We start from the raw sequence: 26,819 nt of genomic DNA on the forward strand, positions 1-26,819 counted from the left end.
GTTATCGAAATTCGTACTTTCGTACAATAACTGTACTGGAAGTATTAAATGATACTAAACATTGAAGCACTGTTTTTGAGTGAATCGATAAATAAAATTTGTTATGAGGATCACTGTTGATCACTGTTGGATCAGAATGTTCATAAAAATCCGAGTTTAATGTTTCTGCATGTAATACCATTGGCATTGGGTGAACAAGTAGAGCTAAAACTGTAAAATTTAAGTTAAGGTCCTGGATTTTGCTATTTTGACCATTAAGATCCCTTTCTATAGAGTTTGTATATTCTTGAGTTTATTGAGATCTGAGGTATATTTTTGTAGTTGGTTGTTTGCTTCAAATTTGATCGGTTTGATAGCTGAGTAACAAAACTTGGGAAAAAATTTTATAAGAAATTTGACTATGGCGATTTTGACCTTACAGATGAAGTTTGATGGATTATATGTGTTCACAATTTTTGTTCTTTAGGACAAGAGCTACAACTTTGCCTCTGAAATAAAATCAAATTTCTTAACGGTTTGGAAGATATAGCCCTGACTAAATGACCCTTTTTACATCAAAGTCTCAAACCTTTGGAGGTCTATAACCGCGAATGTTGATGAGATAGGGAAAAACGGCGAGACACGTGTCTTCTCGTTTTTTGTGTTCTATCACACTGTGGAGTCAGAATATGGTTAATTAAACATGACTTAAACAATTACACACAGTGTGGAATATTTTTGTATGAGATCTTAAATACAACTTTTCAGCCTACAAAATTGAATTGTTAAAAAATCTTAACTCGTTTCCAAGTTATCAACGTTTACATTTTCATTTCAAGTTGCATCATTTTCAGTGACAGTCACTGTAGATTATTCACATAACAATCGTATTTATTTATTTGTTTGTTGTTTCGCTAAGCACTGTGCCAACAATAAACCAAGTAGCTGTGTGTGGTGTGTTTTGTGCTTGATAAATTATAAGCAGTGAATTTGTGCTTCATGCCATCCCACCATATCACCATTCCACCAATAGATGTCGCACAACAGAATATGGGTTAAATAGAAAAAACCCCTATTTTCAGTTTGTCTGCTATTTGCAAAAGACTGAAGAAAATAATACTGGTGCCAGCGTGCATCGCAAATGTTGGCTTATTTTATTTTAGTTGAATTTTGAATTTGGCGCAAGGCGGACGTACGAGCACAAGTCGCGCGAAGTGGTCGAAAGTAGATAGTTGAACGAATTTTTGTTTTGGTCAAAACACTTTTGATTTGGCTAATAAGAAACAAGAAGAAAATAAAATCAAAAAATAAACGAGTGTTGTGTATTTTGTTGTTGCTGATTTGAATACTTTTTTTGTTGAGAATATTTCTTCAAAAGTGGTCGTCGTCGTTGGTGTTCTTAAAATAAGAATTCAAAAATAAAAGGTGAATTTTGAAAAAATAAAAAAAAGAATTTTGTATTTGAAAATGAAAACAGAAACAAAACACACACATAAAAACAAATAGTGAAAAAGTATAATATGTGGAGAAAATTAGCCACTCAAAAATTCAAATTGTGTGATATTTATGGGCTAATTTTGAAAAACAAAAACAAAATAAAAATTTATTGTTAAAGACAAAAGTGTGTAAAAATAATAAGTAAATAAAGAAAACTAAAGAATTTGCATTTTTATGCTTGATTGAAAATACATAAATATTTACAAAATTATTTTTTTTTTTTGGTTTCTCAAACTATAAATGACCTCCAAACCAAATGATTTCAAAACCCATTTTTCTTGTTTATTTTTATTTAAAAAAATAAAATTCTTGGAACTGAATGACAAAAAATAAGCCCGCCTAATTAATGGAGCATAAAGCGAACGAGAAAAAAATCGTATTTATAGTTAGCACATGTTGCTTCTTCAAGGGTTGTATGGCGATGATGCTGTAGAAGGCACAACAAATCATCAATGAAAGGACCACAATACAACATAAGAAACATAAATATGGCGAGGTGGTAAAAGTATAAAAGCAAATAAAAAAAGGATATACTTAGCCGGTACAGTCGTGGTACATGTAAACAAACTATTCATAGCGTACCCCCAAACGGTCACAGAAATACCTTCCGGGTAGAGCACACCAAATATGAATTTTTAAAGCAAAAAGTTGAAAGGTGATCAAAATAATTACATTTCGAGGGGACCTGGGACCCCCTAGGGGGCGAACAATGCTTATAGACGGATGAATAATTATTTCCAGACCTCTACTCTACTTTTCTTCGGTGATGAGTGATTCACTGATTGGCTGATCACTTTCCCTCAGGAAAACATTTGAAACTGGAGCCTTCTCACTGTAGGTGTGTCTTGGGAGGGTACGACCTTGATATTAAAGTCCTTACATATTCTATGGTAATAGATCATATATATGTAAATAACAGTACTACTATATGTTACCAGACATCGCAGAAGAGTTAAGGGAGACTTCTTCCATATCAATGAGCGCACCAGGTTCATATTAGCTCAATGATATGAGACAACGTTTTTATAGCCGAGTCCGAAGGGCGTGTCTTAAGAAATAACTTGTAGAGAAGGCTTTCATGGCTGAAATACTCGGAAAATGTTGCCAACAGTACGCTGAGGGGAAAAGGTGCCTGACCTGGCAATCGAATCCGGGTATTTATTGGCGTGTGGACATACCATTGCACCATTATGGCATCATATTAATATTACAGCAGCTATAACTTCAGTACATATACTTAGTTCTCCTTTTAGCAAACAGATTTCGCCAAAGAAGTACTTTACACTTATTAACGTCCAGAAAATTCCGCTAGAGCTAGGTTGTTAAATAATTTGGTATGTCGGTATCAATAGCAAAGCGTTTGCACGAGAGAGGTATCGAGACAGAAGAGGAGGGAGAAACGTATGTTTCCGAGAAAAAGGAGAGAAATGGAAAAGCGAGATTGTGAAAAATAGGGTATTGTAAACATGTAAAAATATACATATATATTGTTGGAGCAACCATATATTTTGTGTTAAACATCATAATTACACATTATGGTTGCACAAACAATATGTATGTTTATATATTTCAATACAGGCATATCCTGCTGTACACACAAAGAAGGAATATTGTTAAAATAATAATATTCTCAGATCAAAGTATTAAATGTAAAAATATACAATATATTGTTGTAGCAACAATATATTTTGAGTTAAATACCATAATGACACAAAAATGTATATTTATATATTTCAATGTATATATTTAGAGTTTTACTTTAAACATATTCCTTCTCTGAGTTCCACGTATTTACAGATCCTTTCTCTTTAGAAGGCTTTTAAATGTTATTTGGTCTAAAGACTACTTGTACAACATTTTCCGTTCACATAATACATTTAGGTTAGGTTAGGTTGATAAGACTAGATCACCACATGCCCATGTGGACATACACTTAAGCCATAATTAGGCCTGTTGTGCGCTCTAATTTTGGGTTATGGAGGATTATCTTTTTTTTTTTTGACTTAGTCTAGGATCTCTGTCCTATTTACATAGTCGCTGATCTTTTTGAACTCGATTGTCCTAATTTGGTCGAGTCCTGGTATAGTGTCATTCCCTAGTAACTGGGTTCTCAGATTTGTGAAGGCTTGACAATGGCAGAGGTAATGTTCCAACGTTTCGTCGTCCTCTCCGCATGCTCTGCATTCACTGTTTTCTGCACAACCTATTTTTTGCAGGTGCGCTTTTAGACCTAAGGATTCCTGTCAGTCTACTAATATCTTGTTTACTTAGTAAAAGTAATTTTTTGTTTTGTCCTCGTCTGGGTTTCCCCATAGGATTTTTGTGTTTTTTCCCTTCTCTTCACTACTCCAGAGGGATATATGTGCATTTTTTGCCCATGTCTTTAGTTCTAGTCGCGTAGCTTTAAACGGCTTAGCGTTTTCTAGACTTACTGTGGGATGCTCCTTGGCTTGTTTTGCCAAGGAGTTTGCTATTTCATTACCCCTAATCCCATTTAGATGGTCTTCTTTACATTTAGATGGTCTTCTTTATCCAAAAGACTTTTCCTCTATGGAAGAGGGTTTGAGTAGTCTTCTTCTCATTCTAGACATGAAAACCCTACAGGAAATCCATAAAAAATCCTCGCCTTTAAAAAAATTTTTATAAGTTCAGCTTTCTTTAGAATAGATATGGTCTGTCTATAGAAAACCTAAACAAGCCCTTCTCCTCTGTCAAAACAAAGGCTCAGTCTGTAGGAAACTTTAAGAAGCCTTCTTTCTATAAAATACCATCTGTCTAAGGAAGACCTATAGAAAGTCTTCTTAATAATAATTTAATAATTTTAAATGCCTTTGCTTTATTGAAGACCTTTTAAAGACTTTTTAAAGATTTTCACTTTTTAAGACCTGATATCGAATCACGTTGATTTTTGTTGAAGCAACTTGCATTCGCTGCCTCAATTACGATGGTAAAAGTTTTTTTAGGGGCAAGTCCACACTTCTTGAGAAAACAGCCCGAAGAGTGTAAAAACCCCCTGTGGCATCATATGTTGTGGCTGGAGATCCACTTCCATAACGGTCAATGTCTATCCATTCCTTTTAGTATCTCCTCCGCAAAACTTTTGATCTTTAATCCTAATCAACATTTTTGTCGTTTCAAACGCCCAACATTTTTAAAACCCCTTAAATACATACGTATTTTGGGAAAAAAGTTGTTTCAATATACACAGGCTGAGGGTATATCTCTGTCGGCAAAAGCCGACTGATACTTTTTTACTTGTTTTCTATGGAATATCTATACTAGGTCTTCGGTGTGTGTAAAGTAAGGATTTATAATGTTTCCCTCTGTGAAGGTCTTTTCCAGATGGAATGACTTTATAAGACTTTTAAAAATAAAAGGTCTTCCCAAAGAAGACTTCAGGAAAACTTATGTTTATTGTAGAATTCTGAAAATTTTTCTTTACTTTTAATTTTGTTTTGTTCGTAGTGAACGTTTAGAAGAAGATTTTGTTAGTAAAATATTTTTTTATACTATTATATGGTTATTGTTCCTCTGTGTCCAGATTCAAAAATTCCGAAATCTAGACGGGCTGCGTTGGGTACCACCGCGGTGCAATGGTATGCACACCCGCCTTGCATGCAGAAGGTCGTGGGTTCGATTCCCCGGCCTGACAACATCAAAATTTTCAGCGGTGGCAAAATACCCCTCAGTAATGTTGGCGACATTTCCTGAGTATTTCAGCCATGTAAAACTTCTCTATAAAGTGGTGTCGTAAGACACGCCGTTCGGACTCGGCGATAAACAGTATGAATCGGGGTGCACTCATTGATTTGAGAGAAGTCTCCCCTGTCCCGTCTGGGATGTTTGTGGAACAATTATTATATTATTATATAGACTGGCTGCGTCCATAAATAATGATACGTGTCGTGGGGAAATGTGATAGGTATCGTGCTATCAATTCGGGCCTAATACGAATTGAGCCAGCTGCATCGTCCGTAACATAATTGGGCTTTAACCACTTCCTACGATGACTGGCGGAGGCGTACGGCATTCACACTGTACCTTTGTACTGCCTGCATGAGTGAGGATCCAATGCAAGTCTGGCTGATGGGTTTAAAATTATGCGTGTCGTGGGGAAATGTGATAGGTATCGTGCTATCAACTCGGGCCTAATACGAATTGAGCCATGAAGATGATCCACTGGCGGCATGAGGAGGCACCCTGTTACAGTCCTCAGAGCGGCATTCTGGTAGTTTTGAATATTCTTCCACACTTGCCAACTACAATGGGGCCTCATGGCCCCAAAATACGTGCCTTTTGCTTTTGCATGAGCTCAACAAGGTTTTTTGTCAGCACCCCAATTGCTGCCGGCCAACGACTTCAGGACCTTGTTCCTACTTTTGATCTTGTCACAAATGGTATCGATGGGAGAACTGCACTATGTCTGCTATGTACATTTTAAACTTATCACATATGAGGCCCTAAGAGCCAAATTGGCCTAATCTAATTGACTATAAAGATCTCACAGAAACATTTTGAAATAAATACATAAAAAACTTCCTGTTGTACTGTACCAGACTAGCCCAGCAAAATGTTCGATGCCAAAGATGCCATTCAATCATGGGTGCAAGTGATCTGGCATGTAATCTTTTTAGCATCTTCATCAATGACCCTAAAAGATGCTATTCATTTTTGGATCCAAAGCATGTCATTTACACCAATGCTTTGACATGTCATTTTCACCAATGCTTTGGCATGTCATTTTCAACAATGCTTTGACATGTCATTTACACCAATGCTTTGTCATGTCATTTTCACCAACCCTTTGCAATGACATTATCATTACGACTAGAGTTTTAACAACGTTGATTGTGATTTCGAGTCTCTGACAACATCAAGGATATAGTAAATAATTAATCTTATATAGTTAGAAAAATGTGTATAAATAAAAACACTAAATTCATCTCTATTGGATCGATGGAATGGGTTCAAATGCTGATGAAAAGATCAGATCTTTGACTACTTCCTTTGCATTGGATCAAATGCTAATGAAAAGATCGGATCTTTCACGACTTCGTTTGAACCAATACAAAAGATGCCATGAAATCACGTCTATACTATTTCGGAATTCCACCAACGACTGGCGTCCACACATATAGGAGATTATAAAACGCTGCATACAAAGCTGGATGATATAGAGAATACTCTGTCTTCGAACAGTTTGGACGGTATCAAGGGCCTTCTGGTTCAGTCCTCGACTGATATGTGTACATTAGGGTGACCAAAAACATTTATTTTTTTGGAATTCCAACACCTAAAATGCTTCCATTTGATCCAAAAACTTTATAAATGAAATTTTATGACGTTAACCCGTGCCAACCTAGTGATCTCTGTTTCAAGTAATTTGTATGGGGAAAAGGCGTATTTTCACCAAAATTCTGTAAATGCCACAATTCATTATTGTGGCCAAAAAACGTTTTCTGCAACATTTTTTTTAAATAGTATCGTGGTTTAATATTGCTCCAATGTACATATTTGGCCGATTTTGAGTATTTTGGGCCCTATATAGCTATATCTAAATCCGATATTCAAAAATTTTTATGGAAATCGTTTCTTTATCGATCGGACAATAATTGTGGCATTTAGAGTATTTTCGTGAAATACACCCCATACAAATTAATATAGAAGCAAAGATCGCTAGGTTAGCAAGAGTTAACATTAACCGATCGCCATTAAATTTTATATATACGGTTTTTGGATCAAACCCTCGCGAGAGGGATTGTTGCTTTCTGTTGTGATTCCAGCCTTCTCAGTCCAGCTTCAATGTTGATTTGATTTCTTCCACTTAAGACCCCCTCAAATTGCAATCAACTGTAAATACGTAATATAAAAACTTCGAAACCATCCTGCACATTTGCCAACATTTTTGAAATTTTCTGTGATAGGTACTCAAAGTAGTGGACTTATACAGTGCTTATTAGAACATGAGGTAAGTGTGAAAAAAATATTACGATGCGCAAAGATTGCAGACCTATATCAATCAATTATTTCGATAGTTGTCGTGGCCATCAGGCACTTTAGTTGGTCACCGTGCAGTTTTTTCAGAGTTCTAGGTACACAAAGGAGTGGACTGATATGGCCCATATTCGAACTTAAAGTAAGTTTGGACAAAATATCACTAGGACCAGACAGATTGTCTGAAACCGACTTCGTCCAAACATACTTTGGATCTAAAATCATTATTTCGATGAGGCATATTTTCATATTATCAAAGTGTATATACATACCCTCGTTAGCATAAAGGCTATGGGTTTAAAAACTGGACAATTTTGCTAAAAAAATTAAATAATTTAAATTATTAGGTACTCGATAAGCCCACAAAAATATCGGTCGGCACCGAATACCACTTTTTGAAAAACAGTATTTCGTTGGCGGCCTTTTGTCAGAAAACGATGGAATATTTTTCAAGAAAAATTGCCGAAAGTAGATGAAAATATACCTCTTCAGAAGAAGACTAGTAGTTTTCTTGGAGAAAAAAATCATCTTAAAACTCCTTCTTCATAAGTCATTCCTTCTGTAGAAGGTCTCCTAAAACTTTTAACTCGCAAATATTATTTATTTCTTTTAATTAATTTCTCGTTGGAGTCGAGCTTAATGACCGATGATTTTTTGCAAGTGAAAAAGGAAAGTCGAAGATTTGAACCCACACAACCACCATTATGTGACAGGTTTCGCCGTTGGTAGCGGCTCATCAGACATATCCGCTATGTCTTATGCGCCGCTTAATAATATTAAAAATGATCTTCGCCCCAATAGTCAACATTTTCAAATAAAATTATTTATTTCTAATTTCAATAACCTTACCTTAAAAAAATAAAATCTATTTTTAAATTTTCATAACAATATTTCACATTAATTTTTAAAGATTGATATCATCATCATCGGTTGGCGTTTCTCAAACCCAAAGCATGATACTTGCCACAAACAAATTGTAGTTTCTTTTTGTTCTGTCACTTTTTGTTAAATTTACGCCCCAATCGTTGAAAAACTGTGCCAAATTATTGTCAAACTTTGTAGTGAGTCATTCCTTGTAACCCAAATACACTCGAAAATTTGCACACTTTATGGCAAAGTGAATTAAAAGTACATCAATAACAACATCATCAACAATAAAAACTAAAAGTAAAATAAAAAGAACTTCAATAAAAAGAAACGACAACAAAAACAACAAGCAAACATCGTTGCATTTGCATGTTGCATGATGAGACGACAAGCCGCAGCAGCAGCAGCAGTTGCACACCAAAACCCATAAAAAAGCTGCAAGCGAAAAAAAACAAATATGGTGTTAAAAATGTAAGGCAAACAAACATGACGGAGGAATGAATAGAGGATTCCTTAATAAAAACAAAAAAACGTTTATCTTCTTGAAAGTTTTTTTTTCTCTCTCTTCCTTTATTTCCTTATTTTTAAAACCGTTTTTGTAACAAGTTTACTTTGCAATGCATCGCTAGTGTCCTTGAATAATGTGTTTGTATGTATGTGCGGATAGTTTCTGTTTTGTGTTCTCTTTTAGTCATTCGTTTCCCTTTATTCATCCCAATTAAATTACTCAACTTCAGCTTGTCCTTGCCCCAATGTCCCGGAGACTGCATGTCGCAGTTGCTGCAGTGCCATGATTATTAAGCAGGATTCTGCTCAATGCTACTATTGGAAATGGCATGAAGTCATCCATATAATTTTGTGTTGTTGTTCTTCTCTTTTCCTCGCATATTCTTGTATTTCATTGATTACATCATTCCTTGGTACATGGTGTGCATGTGTGGGTCTCTAGAACGTTATGGCTTGGAAGAAGTGTGGTTAGTGGTGCATCAATAAAATGCACTTTCATTTGCCGTAATAGAGTGCAACGTACATAAATGTGTGCTTTCATTGAGACATTGGGGCGAAAAACAATAACAAAATAATTAAATTAAATCACAAATTTAATCTATAACTTCTTGAATTATATTGAAAACTTAATTGGAAACCTTGGGGAAACCTCAGGTTGCGGCTTTAGTTGATATTTAGTTTATAAAACACTGGATAGAAAGTTTAAAATTCAATTTTTTTAATTAAAAATATTTTGTTGTTCAAAATAAAAATATTTAGTTTTTCAAAAATAATCCAATTTTTTAAAACATCTTTTGTTTATTTGTGGGGAAGTTTTGGCATTGTTTACCAATTGGTAAGACAGAGTATTTAATTTTAAAATTAATTGGAGTATTTAATTTTAAATTTAAAATTGTTTATAAACTTCAACTTATTTTACAAAAATTGTTTTCCATGATATTTTTCTTCTTACCAACAACAACTAAAACTAAAACAAACCACATGTTTATGTTACAAAGATAACCCCCCCAAAACTAAAACCATTCAAAATCAATTAAATATTTGGTTTTAATTTAAATTTCAAAATATTACAACATACAAATTTGTTTACATGGAACCACTGGAAGTAAAAAAAAAATAGAACCACCACCTACAATAAAAGCATAGAACCAACAGCACCAATATAAACAAAAACAAAAAATTCAAAAATACTTTCGTGTGTCAGTGTTTGCTTATACTTCAGTCTTTTTTCCTATCGTAATTTATTATATAAATTTCATTGATTTTGTAACACTGTGTGGTTACAATAATTTATTTGTAAAAGAAACACACACACCACCACTCCCCTTCCTAGGCGTAACACACGCCAAATGTCTTTCAAAGTAATGCGCCACCAAAATTTAAATACAATAAAATATTGAAAATTTCAAGTAAATTGTAATATAAATCGTATCTGGTTATGGAACATTAAAGATGAAGAAGGGGATAATTGACCTTTTTCCCGTGCCTTACCACGAATTTCCTCAAAAATTGTTTATGGTATTCTTAACTATAGTAGAAAACTTTTTATGATGATTCAGACTTAGCGAATCAAGAATGTTTTGAAGAGGAGAATTTATATGAAAAATGTTTTTTGTTAAATTGCAAAATTTCTCTGTCGTTTTGTATGTGTCTGAATATTTTGTTAAATATGTAGTACTTCAATATTGTTCAATGCATAGAAGGAGAGGTTGTTTGTCATTATGTATTTTGTAAATTGGAATAAAACAAGTGAGCAAAGGCTATAGTCAAATCGGGGCCGACTATGTGATACCCTACACCACTAACCCTGTGCATAAGCTTGTAAAATTCAAAATATTAAAATTGGGATAGTTTAGCGCCTTTGCTCTGAATGTCTGAATGTCTTCATTAATAAATCAATTTTGTTGAAACGCATTTAAGTGCATCGTCAGTACAACCCAAATAAAAAATTTACAAGTGGGATGCACGCCAAACATCAATAGGCTTCTTTCTCAACTCCCAAAATTTCGTGAGGATCCGATCAAAATTCCGACCTGTTGTGTGATTGCACAAAAAACGGAAATAGGGATATATTACCGACTATTGCGATATATCCGTTATTTGGCCACATACGCCAACCTACTTACAATGATGCAAAAACGGGATTTTTCTACTTTCATAGTCAGACTTTCTTTTTGGAAGTTCCCCAACCAAAGCTGCGGTATTCGTCATTATACCCTCAGCATTTATGCTAACGAGGGTATATACACTTTCATACGGACAAAATGTGCCTCATCGAAATAATGGTTTTAGACCCCAAGTATGTTTGGACGAAATGTGTTTCAGACAATTTGGAGTCGATTGAGCAATGTCCGTCTGTCTGGCTGGCTGGAACGCACGATAACTCTCGAAGGGATAAACCGATTCGGTTCAAATTTTGGCTTTCGTAATATTTTACCCAAACTTAGTTTAAGTTCGAAGATGGGCTATATCGGTCCACTCCTTCCGGTACCTACTCTGGAAGGGAGTAACCGATTTGGTCCATACTTTGCCCATCGTGAAACGTGTACCAGACTTAAATAAGGTTTCAATATGGACTCAATCGGTCCACTCCTTCGGGTACCACCCATACAAAATTTCGGAAAAGTTCAGTTTAGGGCCATCTCTCGAATCGCTTTGATTTTTGTTTTAGCAACTTGTATTCACGGCCCTCCATACGACGGTATAAGTTTCATCAGGGGCAAGTCCATACTTCCTGAGAAAATAGCCTGAAAGCTGCAAAAAATGACACCGTGTGAGGTGGTTGGAGCGCAAGATAACTCTCGAACGGATCTGCCGATTCGGTACAAAATTTGGCCTTAGTAGTATTATGTCCAAACATAGTTTAAGTTTGAAGATAAGCCATATCGGTCCACTCCTTCAGGTACCTTCCCCACAGAAGTTCAAAAATGTTCGGAAAAATTGTTCGTACGGTAACTCTTGAAGAAAGTGCCGAAAAAACTAAAGACCAAAGAGTGGTTGTTGTTGTGGATTGCATTTTAGTTTCTCACCGAAGAATATTTTAGAGCTTTTACACCATTTTGTCAAGAAGCATGAGCTTGCCCACAAAAAAAAAAACATTACATAGCTATAAACAGAACCACAAGGAGTACCTTCGGTAAAAATTTCAAAACGATGTTCAAACAGCCCCTCCACTCCAGGCACATCCAGCTGTTTCAGCATTACCATGGAGATTTCATCAGGACCCAACGCCTTGGATCATATAGCGTTCCTGATGACGTACGCAACATCATCATCCTCGGCAGGAAGAGATCTGATGCTCGGGGTCACACCCGGTGTGTTCGACAAACTGTCGATTGAAATAGCTTACGCACTTCTTCGGGTCAGTCGATGTGACGTTGCCGTTGACCACAATTCACTTATACCGGTTCCAATGTTACAATACTTCAGATAATTGACTTCCAGTTTCAGCACCCTGTCTCTGGGGTCACTAGGGTTGGCTCGACGAAGCTCATCATGCACATTTGCTAAGAGGCGACCGAAGTTTGCTCTCACTTCAGGTATTCGACCAGCAGGTATATGGCGAGCGGCTGCAGCAGTGATGATGTCTCGGAACGTCCTTTTCGCTGCCCGAACGTTAGAAGGATAGGACAGATTTCTGAAGCGGCGAACTGTGTCCCTCTCCGCTAATTATGGTACGCAACATGCAGCAACATATTCCCTGTCTACTCCTGACGTCTATTGCACATCACCGAAGGTTGGATATGGGTGCGTTTCACCGAAGGTTGGATATGAGTGAAGAAGATGATGTGACAAACCGTCCCGCCACGGACCAAAAGAATCCGGTGCAGGTATTTCGGGATATTCTTCTCTCAACACATAAAAACGATACAAATACAAACATGTGTACACTAAGGTTGCACCCGCTGGCCGGAACACGAATGTGGTGGGTGGTTCCGTGTCAATCCGGTACGATAGAACCCGCTGCCGTGTGCTTGATCCGTTTGACGGTTGATGTGTTCACGGACGAACAAGGCCAAATTGACTCAAACTTGTTTTTAACGAATTTCGTCCAATATACTTGGTGTTGAAAACCAGCCTAAAGGCTGAGTGCATAATTACTGACCCACTCCGTTTATTTTCACGATATTACTCTGGCGGGGTGTTATACATCCAATACCATCTTCTGGCTTTGTCTCCTATAACCGCTTCGAAGCTGCTTTGTACCCCTTCTGAAAGATAGGGTGCTTTTGTGTACCCCTTCTGAAAGAAAGGGTGCTTCTTTGTACCCCTTCTGAAAGAAAGGGTGCTTCATTGTACCCCTTCTGAAAGAAAGGGTGCTTCTTTGTACCCCTTCTGAAAGAAAGGGTGCTTCTTTGTACCCCTTCTGAAAGAAGGGGTGCTTCTTTGTACCCCTTTTGAAAGAAAGGGTGCTTCTTTGTACCCCTTCTGAAAGAAAGGGTGCTTCTCTGTACCCATTCTGAAAGAAAGGGTGCTTCTTTGTACCCCTTCTGAAAGAAAGGGTGCTTCTTTGTACCCCTTCTGAAAGAAAGGGTGCTTCTTTGTACCCCTTCTGAAAGAAAGGGTGCTTCTTTGTACCCCTTCTGAAAGAAAGGGTGCTTCTTTGTACCCCTTCTGAAAGAAAGGGTGCTTCTTTGTACCCCTTCTGAAAGAAAGGGTGCTTCTTTGTACCCCTTCTGAAAGAAAGGGTGCTTCTTTGTACCCCTTCTGAAAGAAAGGGTGCTTCTTTGTACCCCTTCTGAAAGAAAGGGTGCTTCTTTGTACCCCTTCTGAAAGAAAGGGTGCTTCTTTGTACCCCTTCTGAAAGAAAGGGTGCTTCTTTGTACCCCTTCTGAAAGAAAGGGTGCTTCTTTGTACCCCTTCTGAAGGAAAGGGTGCTTCTTTGTACCCCTTCTGAAAGAAAGGGTGATTCTTTGTGCATTCTTTCTGAAAGAAAGTGTGCTTCTTTGTGCATTCTTTCTGAAAGAAAGTGTGCTTCTTTGTGCATTCTTTCTGAAAGAAAGGTTGCTTCTGTGAAACCTTTCTGAAAGAAAGGTTGCTTCTGGGAAACCTTTCTGAAAGAAAGGGTGCTCCTATGGAGCCTTTCTGAAGCAAAGGCTGTTTCTATGGAGCCTTTCTGAAGCAAAGTCTGCTTCTATGGAGCCTTTCTGAAAGAAAGAGTGGTCTCCTTTGACTGAACACATTTGTCTTCTATAAGAAGACCGATTGATCAACTCTACATCATCGATTATATCCGTTCTAATAACAATGGAATTCGATTGCAGTCTCATCAAACTCACATTCAAGTGTTCTACGAAATGAAAGTGTGCGATTTGCAAATGTGACCCAAAATTGGCATTGCGCATGCGCAACACCAACTTTGGAGACAACAAATAACATTCAATAATAACGGCTTTTATTATGTTCTACGAGAATTGTATGAGCATTTTACGCGCTTAGATTTGCTAATGATTTGCATTCGATGTACATCTGTTAAGTGCACTGCACTGCTTCGTCACACAAAAGTGTGGGGAATATTTATTTGCAATTGAACTGCAAATTTAACTGGGTATTCATTGTTAAAGCTGAACTCAAAAGTTGAACTACATAAACAACAACGACTACTTTTGTTTATTTTCGAAATAACAAATTTCCAAATGTATTCAAATACAATTTGTTTTTTTAGGTAATAGACATTGTAGTCAGAGACTTGGTTCGTAGACTTGTTTATTTTTCTATCATTTGGGACTGAAGAAGAGGGGCGTGAACCCCGAAGGAATGTAGTTTCTTGTTATTGTTTGCAATTGAATCATTTCTTTTGTTGTTGTCATTCAATTAAGTCGTGAGACACACCCTCATGACCTAATCTGCGGTCAATTAATTAACGCACATTTGCACTTTGTTCCCATTTCTTTGGGCTGAGGGAAAAACGAAATCTGTTTGAAGAGCTTTCGCATTTTTGAGGTTAATTTTTTAAAAGATTTTTCTTCTACGAATATATAAATATAATTTGGCCTGTTAAAAAATAAATATATAACTTTAACCTTGACATAGAAATGTGTTGGGAATTGATTAATATTTGTTTAAGCATAGGTATATTGATATTGATCTTTATTGGTTAGGACATGGTGAGAAGTTGTTCTGTGGTGTAGGACTCATGTCTTTTTATTTAGTGTTACTCCCGGACTTCTTTCTATAAACCCTTAAAATATGTTTTTTTTTAATATTATCACGAATTCTACAAGTAATAACTTATACCACACTAAGTCAGCCTATACCACGTCCATATTTCTTAGCAGTTGGGGATTATAGAACCCTTTAATGTAGTTGTACCCCTTGTATCGGCATTAAAGTTTTCTGTTGTACAACCCTCCTTTGTCTCATTTTCCAAAACCCTTAAGCAAAAAGCGTAACTTTAATGGAATGCAGTTAATCAAATTTTCAAAAATTCCCTTGAAGCATGTAGCTGAATGAATGTCTGACAGACATCAAAAGCGTGGTTACAATTAAAACGCAAATACCGGAAGCTTTGCCGGGTGGTAGTCAATCATAACGACGTGTTGGATTGTAGTAAATCGAAACTCATTTACAATCCAAAAGAAATGAAACACTCCTGGGAACAACAACCCTTATTTGAAAAGCGTCCTGTAATGGCTACGCAATTAAAAAAATGCATGAGGGGAAAGAACAGGAGTGGCATAACGAAACAACCGGTGTCTGGTCAGAGGTGTAGACAAATAAAGCAATTTTTCAATAACAACCCTTAAACTGCACCACAAAAGAAAGGTAACGCACTAAAGTTATGCAAAGTGCGTTTCTGTTGTGGAAACATATTATCTTGGAAGAAATTTTGGGTTGGGAAAGATTTTGGGTGGAAACATTAGCATCTCATAGAAGATCAAAATGTATTCTTAAGGATTCTCCTAGAAGACCAAAAAGTCTTCTCCTAGAGGCCCAAAATGTTATCTCATAGAAGACCAAAAGTTCTCCCCATAGAAACCTAAAACGGCTTTTCATAGAACAGCAGAAGGTATTCTCATAGAACGCCAATAGGTCTTCTTACAGAGAAGAGCATAACATCTTCTTAAGAAAGCAAAAATGCTTGTGCATCATTGGTCTTTAATGGTTTTTCTTACATTAAAAGGCTTTTTGATGGACAAAGCCTTTTACAGTTGAATGAATCGGCATTTTACATAAAACTGAATTAATTAGAAAAAAACCCTTAGTCAAAAAATCCGGAACTTCAGGTATAAAACCAACACAAACATTAGTAATAAATTACATTTTTTAACAATCAAAAAGCCGAGCGGTAATCGCTGAACCATTATGAGTTTACGAACCAAAATACAATAACCATTTGAGATGTTGTTGATGATAAATAAGAAATAAATATGAAAATTGGAATGAAACGAAATAGGCACAGAACATTGGATTAGCGGAAGGGCGAACAAAATTTTTGGTAGCTGGCAGACCTGTATCCCAAATGTAGATGACATCATCCATGTCATCTACATCACAATCATCATCCAACACAACAACAACAAGAAAACCAAAATGTGAACACTATTTTTATACGCCACACGCAACTAACTGACTGACACCTTCAACAAGCCATAGATAGACACCCGCTGTTTGGTTTGTTTTTTTGGCATGGTTGACTCGATTTTATTTTTTTATATTTTTTGGTTGGTTGCTACGGTTACAACAATCATAGACCACAATATAAATATCTAAATGGCAAAATTCATATTATTAATATTATTAACAATATGGAAGAGGAGGGGAGACTTGCTTAGGCAAATGAATGAATGAGCGCCAGACCAACAAAAAAATGAAACAAGAACTAAGAAAAACATAAAATACCAACAAAGTCATTAATAAAAACACTACAGCAAAAGAAGACGTGGTATAACAAACAACGTAAAAAATCTTAATGGCATACAAACAAACAAAAAACAGAACTAAGGGTAAAAGAAAACAACAACAAACCAATTCAAAAATATATGATATGTTATGATCCACCATATAGGCCAAAAATTCTTTTATCAATCCTACCCAAATGCCCTTGCATTGCCACTTAAGTTCGGCGGTTCTATGGAAAATAACAAAATTTTAATTTAGTTTTCCATGTAAAATAAAATCAAATAGTCTTATGACTATATATGTATGTATAAATAAAATCTAACATGATGTACAAGAAACAAAACATAATTTTCAAATCATTCTACAAAATAGCAGAAAACTTTTAAGCAACAACTTTTTTTATTTCTTCTTAAACAAATAAAACAAAATCATTGTCGACAATTCTAAAACTTTTATCGACAAAGCATTTTAGTCCCTGTGACATACTTTAAATTGGACATGTCACTCACTACATGTACTGTCCTTACACATTGAAATTGGTATTGAGATTTCCTATACAGTCTACTAGAGGTCATAGAGGCATATTATATGGGCCAAAAGTCATAAAGTATGACATAGTATAGATTAGCACAATAAGAAAATTAAATAAAAAATGAATTAATTAAAATACGTTACTTCAAATAAACATTAATTAATTGTTAATTAAGTAAAATTTAATAATGATATAAAAAATTAAATTATTAAAAAATTAAATTATCAATTAACTTTAAAGTGGCTTTTAAATAATTTTTTAAATCAATTAGCAAATTAAATAATAATTAATATATATTAAATAATGAAATATATTTTTTCAGTTAATTAATAAATTTTTTAATCAAATTCAAGTAACAATATTAAAAAAATACGAAGACAAAATAAAAACATTGTTTAAAAAGAATAAATTAAAAAAGTATATTATTGAAAAAATTAATTAAATTATTAAATTAAAATAACACAATATTAAATTGCTAATTAAATTTTGTTATCATTAAAAATTGAATGTAAATAGAATTACTTAACTTATGGAGGAATCAAAATCTTTAACAAACGTGGATTTTTAAAGAATTTTTGCAGGAGTCAAAGCCTTCAAAAAGTGGACTTTTTTAAAGAACTGTTGGAGGAATCAAATTCTTTAACAAACGTAGATTTTTAAAGAATTTTTGGAGGAGTCACTTGTAGATTTTTTAAACGTAGATTTTTAAAGAATTTCTGGAATACCAAAAGTCAATATAAGCGTGGATTTGTTGAAGAATTTTTGGAGCACCCAAAATCCAAAACAAACGTTGATTTTTTTAAAGAATTTTTGGTGCGAAAAGGGATTTTTAAGAATATTTTTCCAAACGCCAACAATAGACCTCCATTTTATAAGAATGGTTTTTTAAGAAAATTTTTAGGAGCCCCAACAGGCGTGCTTTTCTTAAAAATATATTTTCAAGGCCCATTTTAAGGCGTGGGTTTCTTAAAAATATCTTTTCAAGACCCATCCAAAGGTGTGGGTTTCGTAAAAATATCTTTCCAAGGTCCATATAAAGGCGTGGGTTTCTTAGAAATATCTTTTCAAGGCCCATCCAAAGGCTTGGGTTTCTTAAAAATATCTTTTCAAGGTACATCTAAAAGCGTGGATTTTTAAGAATATTTTTTCAAGGGTTTTATAAAGGCGTGGATTTTTTAGGAATATTTTCCAAGGATCATCCAAAGGCGTGGATTTTTTAAGAATATTTTTTCAAGTGTCTTATAAAGGCGTGGATTTATTAAGAATATTTTTTCAAGTGTCTCCTAAAGGCGTGGATTTTTTAAGAATATTTTTTCAAGTGTCTTAAAGGCGTGGATTTTTTAAGAATATTTTTTCAAGTGTCTCCTAAAGGCGTGGATTTTTTAAGAATATTTTTTCAAGTGTCTTATAAAGGCGTGGATTTTTTAAGAATATTTTTTCAAGTGTCTTATAAAGGCGTGGATTTTTTAAGAATATTTTTTCAAGTGTCTTATAAAGGCGTGGATTTATTAAGAATATTTTTTCAAGTGTCTCCTAAAGGCGTGGATTTTTTAAGAATATTTTTTCAAGTGTCTTATAAAGGCGTGGATTTTTTAAGAATATTTTTTCAAGTGTTATAAGGGCGTGGATTTTTTAAGAATATTTTTTCAAGTGTCTTATAAAGGCGTGGATTTTTTAAGAATATGTTTTCAAGTGTCTTATAAAGGCGTGGATTTTTTAAGAATATTTTTTCAAGTGTCTTATAAAGGCGTGGATTTTTTAAGAATATTTTTTCAAGTGTTATAAGGGCGTGGATTTTTTAAGAATATTTTTTCAAGTGTTATAAGGGCGTGGATTTTTTAAGAATATTTTTTCAAGTGTCTTATAAAGGCGTGGATTTTTTAAGAATATGTTTTCAAGTGTCTTACAAAGGCGTGGATTTTTTAAGAATATGTTTTCAAGTGTCTTATAAAGGCGTGGATTTTTTAAGAATCTTTTTTCAAGGACCACCAACAAGCGTGGATTTTTAAGAATATTTTTTAAGGTTTTTGGGGAATTTTTTAGGAATATTTTCCAAAGATCATCCAAAGGCGTGGATTTTTTAAGCATATTTTTCCAAGGGTCATCCAAAGGCGTGGATTTTGTAGGAATATTTTTAAGGATCATCCAAAGGCGTAGATTTTTTAAGCATATTTTTCCAAGGGTCATCCAAAGGCGTGCATTTTTTAGCAATACTTTTCCAAGGGTCATCCAAAGGTGTGGATTTTTTAAGAATATTTTTCCAAGGGTCATCCAAAGGCGTGCATTTTTTAGGAATACTCTTCCAAGGGTCGTCCAAAGGTGTGGATTTTTTAAGAATATTTTTCCAAGGGTCATCCAAAAGCGTGCATTTTTTAGCAATACTTTTCCAAGGGTCATCCAAAGGTGTGGATTTTTTAAGAATATTTTTCCAAGGGTCATCCAAAGGCGTGAATTTTTTAGGAATATTTTGCGAAGGGTCATCCAAAGGCGTGTTTTTTTTTTATTTGTTGCTACTATCATTAATGTTCTTCAAACTTTCATCAAATGCTTTATGCTGTCATAGGCTTCCTCTTCTCATCTTCATCATTTGGAGAAGCATCATCAAGACAATACAGCACAATAACGCCATCATCATTCACATTTAACAAGAGGGCTTGGACGGAGGCAACTCGCAGAATAGCTGAAGTAGAATCAAAAGATACTCCACAAACAATCTCAACAACAACAAACCAGTTTTTATTTGCTGGGAAGTTTAGCACAAGCTGATGTGAGAAAAGCCTAAACGATCACTTTGAATTACAGCTAGGAATGGTAAACGTAAAACAACGAAACGGACCCTATTTTAAACGAATTTTTTAAGAATATTTTCTAAGAGTCTTCTAGAGACCACATAAAGGTATAGATATTTTAAGAAAATTTTCAAGGACCACCTGCAGGCGTGGATTTATTAAAAATATTTTTTCAACGGTCTTATAAAGGCGTGCATTTTTTTGGGAAAATTTTTTCAAGGGTCTCATTAAGGCGTGGATTTTTTAAGAATATTTTTTAAGGGTCTTATAAAGGCGTGGATTTTTTAAGAACATTTTTTCAAGGGTCTTGTAAAGGCGTGGATTTTTTAAGAATATTTTTTCAAGAGTCTTATAAAGGCGTAGATTTTTTAAGGATTTTTTTCAAGGGTCTTATAAAGGCGTGGATTTTTTAAGGATTTTTTTAAGGGTCTTATAAAGGCGTGGATTTTTTAAGGATTATTTTTTCAAGGGTCTTATAAGGGCGTGGATTTTTTTAAGGATTTTTTTCAATGATCTTATAATGGAGTGGATTTTTTGAAGGATTTTTTTAAGGGTCTTATAAAGGCGTGGATTTTTAAGAACATTTTTTCAAGAGTCTTATAAAGGCGTTAATTTTTTAAGAATATTTTTTCAAGGGTCTTATAAAGGCGTGAATTTTTTAAGAATATTTTTTCAAGGGTCTTATAAAGGCGTGAATTTTTTAAGAACATTTTTTCAAGGGTCTTATAAAGGCGTGAATTTTTTAAGAATATTTTTTCAAGGGTCTTATAAAGGCGTGGATTTTTAAGAATCTTTTTTCAAGGGTCTTATAAAGGTGTGGATTTTTAAGAATCTTTTTTCAAGGGTCTTATAAAGGCGTGGATTTTTAAGAATCTTTTTTCAAGGGTCTTATAAAGGCGTGGATTTTTAAGAATCTTTTTTCAAGGGTCTTATAAAGGCGTGGATTTTTAAGAATCTTTTTTCAAGGGTCTTATAAAGGCTTGGATTTTTAAGAATCTTTTTTCAAGGGTCTTATAAAGGCGTGGATTTTTTAAGAATATTTTTTCAATGGTCTTATAAAGGCGTGGATTTTTTAAGAATATTTTTTCAAGGGTCTTATAAAGGCGTCAATTTTTTAAGAATATTTTTTCAAGGGTCTTATAAAGGCGTCAATTTTTTAAGAATATTTTTTCAAGGACCACCAACAGACGTGGATTTTTTAAGAATATTTTTTCAAGGGTCTTATAAAGGCGTCAATTTTTTAAGAATATTTTTTCAAGGACCACCAACAGACGTGGATTTTTTAAGAATATTTTTTCAAGGGTCTTATAAAGGCGTCAATTTTTTAAGAATATTTTTTCAAGGGTCTTATAAAGGCGTCAATTTTTTAAGAATATTTTTTCAAGGACCACCAACAGACGTGGATTTTTTAAGAATATTTTTTCAAGGGTCTTATAAAGGCGTGGATGTTTTAAGAATATTTTTTCAAGGGTCTTATAAAGGCGTGGATTTTTTGAGAATATTTTTTCAAGGGTATTATAAAGGCGTGGATGTTTTAAGAATATTTTTTCAAGGGTATTATAAAGGCGTGGATGTTTTAAGAATATTTTTTCAAGGGTATTATAATCTTGTAAAGGCGTAGATTTTTAATAATGTTTTTAAGGGCCACATAAAGACGTGGCGTAGATCTTTTAAGTATATTTTTCAAGGGTATTATAAAGGCGTGGAATTTTTTTAAGGATGTTTTCAAGGGTCGTATAAAGGCGTGGATTTTTTAAGAACATTTTTTCAAGGGTCTTATAGAGGCGCGGATTTTTTAAGAACATTTTTTCAAGGGTCTTATAGAGGCGTGGATTCTTTAAGAACATTTGTTCAAGGTTCTCATAAGGGCGTGGATTTTTTAAGAACATTTTTTCAAGGGTCTTATAAGGGCGTGGATTTTTTAAGAACATTTTTCAAGGGTCTTATTGAGGCGTGGATTTTCTAAGAATATTTTTTCAAGGGTCTTATAAAGACGTGGATTTTTTAAGAACATTTTTTTCAAGGGTCTTGTAAATGCGTGGATTTTTTAAGAACATTTTTTCAAGGGTCGTAAAGAGGCGTGGATTTTTTAAGCACATTTTTTCAAGGGTCTTATAGAGGCGTGGATTTTTTAGGAAAATTTTTTCAAGGGTCTCATAGAGGCGTGGATTTTTTAAGAACATTTTTCAAGGGTCTTATAAAGGCATGGATTTTTAAAGAATATTTTTCAAGGCCTATCGAAAGGCGTAGATTTTTTAAGAATATTTCTTAAGGCCTATCTAAAGGCGTGGATTTTTTAAGAATATTTTTCAAGGCCTATCCAAAGGCGTAGATTTTTTAAGAATATTTCTTAGGGCATATCTAAAGGCGTGGATTTTTTAAGAATATTTTTCAAGGCCTATCCAAAGGCGTAGATTTTTTAAGAATATTTCTTAAGGCCTATCTAAAGGCGTGGATTTTTTTAGAATATTCTTTTGTTTCAAGCGCCACCAATAGGCGTGGATTTTTTAATAATATTTTTTTTTTTTTTTTTTTTTGCAAACGCCACCAATAGGCATGGATTTTTTAATAATATTTTTTTAAGGCACATCTACAGGCGCAGATTTTTAACAATATTCAAACAACAATCTAACCACATTTAAAGGCGCGGATTTTTTAAGAATATTTTTCAAGGCACATCTAAAGGCGTGGATTTTTAACAATATTTTTTCAAGGCACATTTAAAAGCGAGAATTTTTTAAGAATATTTTTCAAACGCCACCAACAGGCGAGGATTTTTTAAGAATATTTTTCAAGGGTTATATAAATACGTGAAAGTTTTAAGAACATTTTTCCAAGGGTCATCCAAAGGCGTGGATTTGTTAGGAATATTTTTCCAAGAGTCATCCAAAGGCGTGGATTTTTTAGGAATATTTTTCCAAGAGTCATCCAAAGGCGTGGATTTTTTAGGAATATTTTTCCAATAGTAATCCAAAGGCGTGTTTTTTTGCGAATATTTTTCCAAGTTCACTTTAAAATTTATTAACAAGTATTCCACAAACATAATATTTCATTAAAGCCACTGATTCACGAAAATTTCCCCAATATTTATCTCTCATCTTATGTGTCAAAAGGCAATAAATTGTACTTCCTTTATAAGTCACATGATATATGTAGTCTAGTAGCTAGTTTCTTCCTATTTCCCCTATTAATTTTCCATACTCTGACTCAGACAAAGAAAAATACATTTTCCCAATACAATTTCCTTGAGTTTTTTTTCTCTTCCGAACTTCCTTCCTTCCTTCCTTCAATTGTGGTGGTGCTCCAGTACAGGAATGTAAACAAAAATGTCCTAGTTTTCTAAGAATTTTGTTGTCTACTTCCTTGTAATTTTGGTCTTCAACACACTGACATAGTAAACTATAATAACAGAGGGCAAAATAAGTTGGAATATTAATGGACAAGGGGAGACATCAAGGCGCAATAGTCTTCTTAAGTTTATTTTTTTTCCTTTTATTTGGCTGAGTAATAGTTTGTCTGTCTGAACAACAAAAATTGTAAAGGATGGTGATGACTACTATTCACTGATATAAATAGAGGCAGGACTTAAGTACATAGACAAGGATAATCTTACAAATGTGAGTAACGTTTGCTGATTTTTACTTCGAAAATTATTTCATATTTATTTCTAACTTTGATGCGTTACTCATTTGTTGAAAATCAGAGAAGAGCTTTGGTGAAAAGTGAAACTGTATAAAGGAAACATGAGCATGAGACAGACGCACACATACAAATACTTTTTAATGTCGAGAACAATTGAAGAAGCCATCTCTCAAATGATGATCCAAATTATATTAACCTAGGTTTTTATAGACTGATACAAACTTAACTAATCATGACGCCAAATTTAATACTCACATCTATAAGTTTTGTATGTATGAATGTTTATGTATCTCTAAATAAAACCCAAAATTATATGGCTAATTATCCAAATCTAAACCAAATCAAAATCAATTTGTTGAAAGACAACATCATAATAGAGGCTTATATGATTAAATTCCCAAGCATATTCTTTGTCGAATCTTCAGTTTCTTGTTCTCCGTCAATCGCATTGATGAAAGCAATTTCAAGCTAATTTAGAATAAAAACACACAAAGCAGTGCCGATCCCAAACTCTGTTTTCATACATAATAAAAAAAGACATTCAGAAGCATTGAATTACTTTCTGCTTTAGTTGTTGTTGTATTATGTATTTGTTGTTACTGTCATTAATGTGCTTCAAACGTTCATCAAATGCTTTATGCTGTCATGGAGGCTTCCTCTTCTCATCGTCATCATTTGGCGGAACATCATCAAGACAATACAGCACAATAACGTCATCATCATTCAGATTTAACATAAGGGGTTGGACGAAGGAAACTCAGACACATAGAATAGCAGAAGTAGAATCAAATCATACTCCACAAGAAATCACAACAAAAACCTGTGTGGATTTCCTTAAAATGTCTAATATGGTCATAACCAGTTTTTTTTTCTTATTTTGGAATATGCCTTTGTTTTATTGGCTGGGAAGTTTAGCACAAGCTGAAGTGAGACAAGCCTAAACGATCACAGCTTAAAATGGCAAACTTCAAACAACATAAAGGGGGGCCCTATTTTATTCTTCAGCTGAAGGCGTGGATTTTTTAAGAATATTTTATCAAGGTTCTCCTAAAGGTGAGGATTTTTTAGGAATATTTTTTCAATGTTCTCCTAAAGGCTTGGATTTTTTAAGAATATTTTTTCAAGGTTCTCCTAAAGTCGTGAAATGTTTAGGAATATTTTTTCAAGGTTCTCCTAAAAGCGTGGATTTTATAAGAATATTTTTTCAAGGTTCTCTTAAAGGTGTGGATTTTTTAGGAATATTTTTTAAGGTTCTCCTAAAGGCGTGGATTTTAAGAATATTTTTTCAGGGTTCTCCTACAGGTGTGAATTTTTTAGGAATATTTTTCAAGGTTCTCTTATAGGTGTGGATTTTTTAGGAATATTTTTTCAAGATTCTCTTAAATGGGTGGATTTTTTAGGAATATTTTTTCAAGGTTCTCCTAAAGGCGTGGACTTTTTAAGAATATTTTTTCAAGGTTCTCTTATAGGTGTGGATTTTTTAGGAATATTTTTTCAAGGTTCTCCTAAAGGCGTGGATTTTTTAAGAATAGTTTTTCAAGGTTTGCTAAAAGCGTGGATTTTTAAGAATATTTTTTCAAGGTTCTCCTAAAGGCGTGGATTTTTTAAGAATATTTTTTCAAGGTTCTCTTATAGGTGTGGATTTTTTAGGAATATTTTTTCAAGGTTCTCCTAAAGGCGTGGAATTTTTAGGAATATTTTTTCAAGGTTCTACTAAAGGCGTGGATTTTTTAGGAATATTATTTCAGGGTTCTCCTTATGGCGTGGATTTTTTAAGAATATTTTTTCAAGGTTCTCCTAAAGGTGTAGATTTTTTAGGAATATTTTTTCAAGCTTCTCCTAAAGGCGTGGATTTTTTAAGAATATTTTTTTAGGGTTTTTTAAGAATATTTTTTCAAGGTTCTACTAAAGGCTTGGATTTTTTAGGAATATTATTTATTATTCTCCTAAAGGTGTGGATTTTTAAGAATATTTTTCAAGGTTCTCCTAAAGGTGTGGATTTTTTAGGAATATTTTTTCAAGGTTCTCCTAAAGGCGTGGATATTTTAGGAATATTTTTTCAAGGTTCTCCTAAGGCGTGGATTTTTTAATAATATTTTTTCAAGGGTCTTCTAAAGGCGTGGATTTTTTAAGAATATTTTTTCAAGGTTCTCCTAAAGGCGTGGATATTTTAGGAATATTTTTTTCAAGGTTCTCCTAAGGCGTGGATTTTTTAATAATATTTTTTCAAGGGTCTTCTAAAGGCGTGGATTATTTTAAGGGTCATATAAAGGCGAGGATTTTTTAAGAATACTTTTAAAAGGGTCATATAAAGGCGTGAATTTTTTAAGAATATCTTTTCAAGGGTCATATAAAAGCGTGGATTTTTTAAGAATATCTTTTCAAGGGTCATATAAAAGCGTGGATTTTTTAAGAATATTTTTTCAAGGGTGTAAAGGCGTATATTTTTTAAGAATATTTTTTCAAGGGTCATATAAAGGCGTGGATTTTTTAGGAATATTTTTTCAAGGTTCTACTAAAGGCGTGGATTTTTTAGGAATATTATTTCAGGGTTCTCCTTATGGCGTGGATTTTTTAAGAATATTTTTTCAAGGTTCTCCTAAAGGTGTGGATTTTTTAGGAATATTTTTTTAAGCTTCTCCTAAAGGCGTGGATTTTTTAAGAAAATTTTTTGAGGGTTTCCTAAAGGCGAGCATTTTTAAGAATATTTTTTCAAGGTTCTACTAAAGGCTTGGATTTTTTAGGAATATTATTTCAAGGTTCTCCTAAAGGCGTGGATTTTTAAGAATATTTTTTCAAGGTTCTCCCAAAGGTGTGGATTTTTTAGGAATATTTTTTCAAGGTTCTCCTAAAGGCGTGGATATTTTAGGAATATTTTTCCAAGGTTCTCCTAAGGCGTGGATTTTGTAATAATATTTTTTCAAGGGTCTTCTAAAGGCGTGGATTTTTTAAGAATATTTTTTCAATGGTCTTCTAAAGGCGTGGATTTTTTAAAAATATTTTTCAAGGGTCTTCTAAAGGCGTGGATTTTTTAAGAATATTTTTTCGAGGGTCTCCTAAAGTCGTGGATTTTTTAAGAAAAAATTTTAAGGGTTTCCTAAAGGCTTGGATTTTTTTAGGAAAAATTTTTCAATAGTCTCCTAAAGGCGTGGATTTTTTATGAATATTTT

The 26,819-nt window shown here is 34.1% G+C and overlaps 2 protein-coding genes across 2 annotated transcripts in view; one reads left to right on the plus strand and one right to left on the minus strand.

Annotated features, from left to right (window-relative positions):
* The window catches only part of LOC141403654 (ras-related and estrogen-regulated growth inhibitor), a 222,209-nt gene that overhangs the window by 106,788 nt on the left and 88,602 nt on the right, over positions 1-26,819 (minus strand). The gene's annotated exons all lie outside the window — the stretch shown is intronic.
* Positions 1,095-26,819, plus strand: part of SP1173 (major facilitator superfamily domain-containing protein SP1173) — an 83,815-nt gene continuing 58,090 nt past the window's right edge. The window contains exon 1 of the mRNA XM_073986388.1: positions 1,095-1,404. The gene's annotated coding sequence lies outside the window, so the exon portion shown is untranslated. The remainder of the gene's footprint in view (positions 1,405-26,819) is intronic.

Source organism: Musca autumnalis, unplaced genomic scaffold (genome assembly GCF_047663935.1).
Source record: "Musca autumnalis isolate F117 unplaced genomic scaffold, ASM4766393v1 scaffold_4, whole genome shotgun sequence".
Classification (NCBI taxonomy): Eukaryota; Metazoa; Arthropoda; class Insecta; order Diptera; family Muscidae; genus Musca; species Musca autumnalis.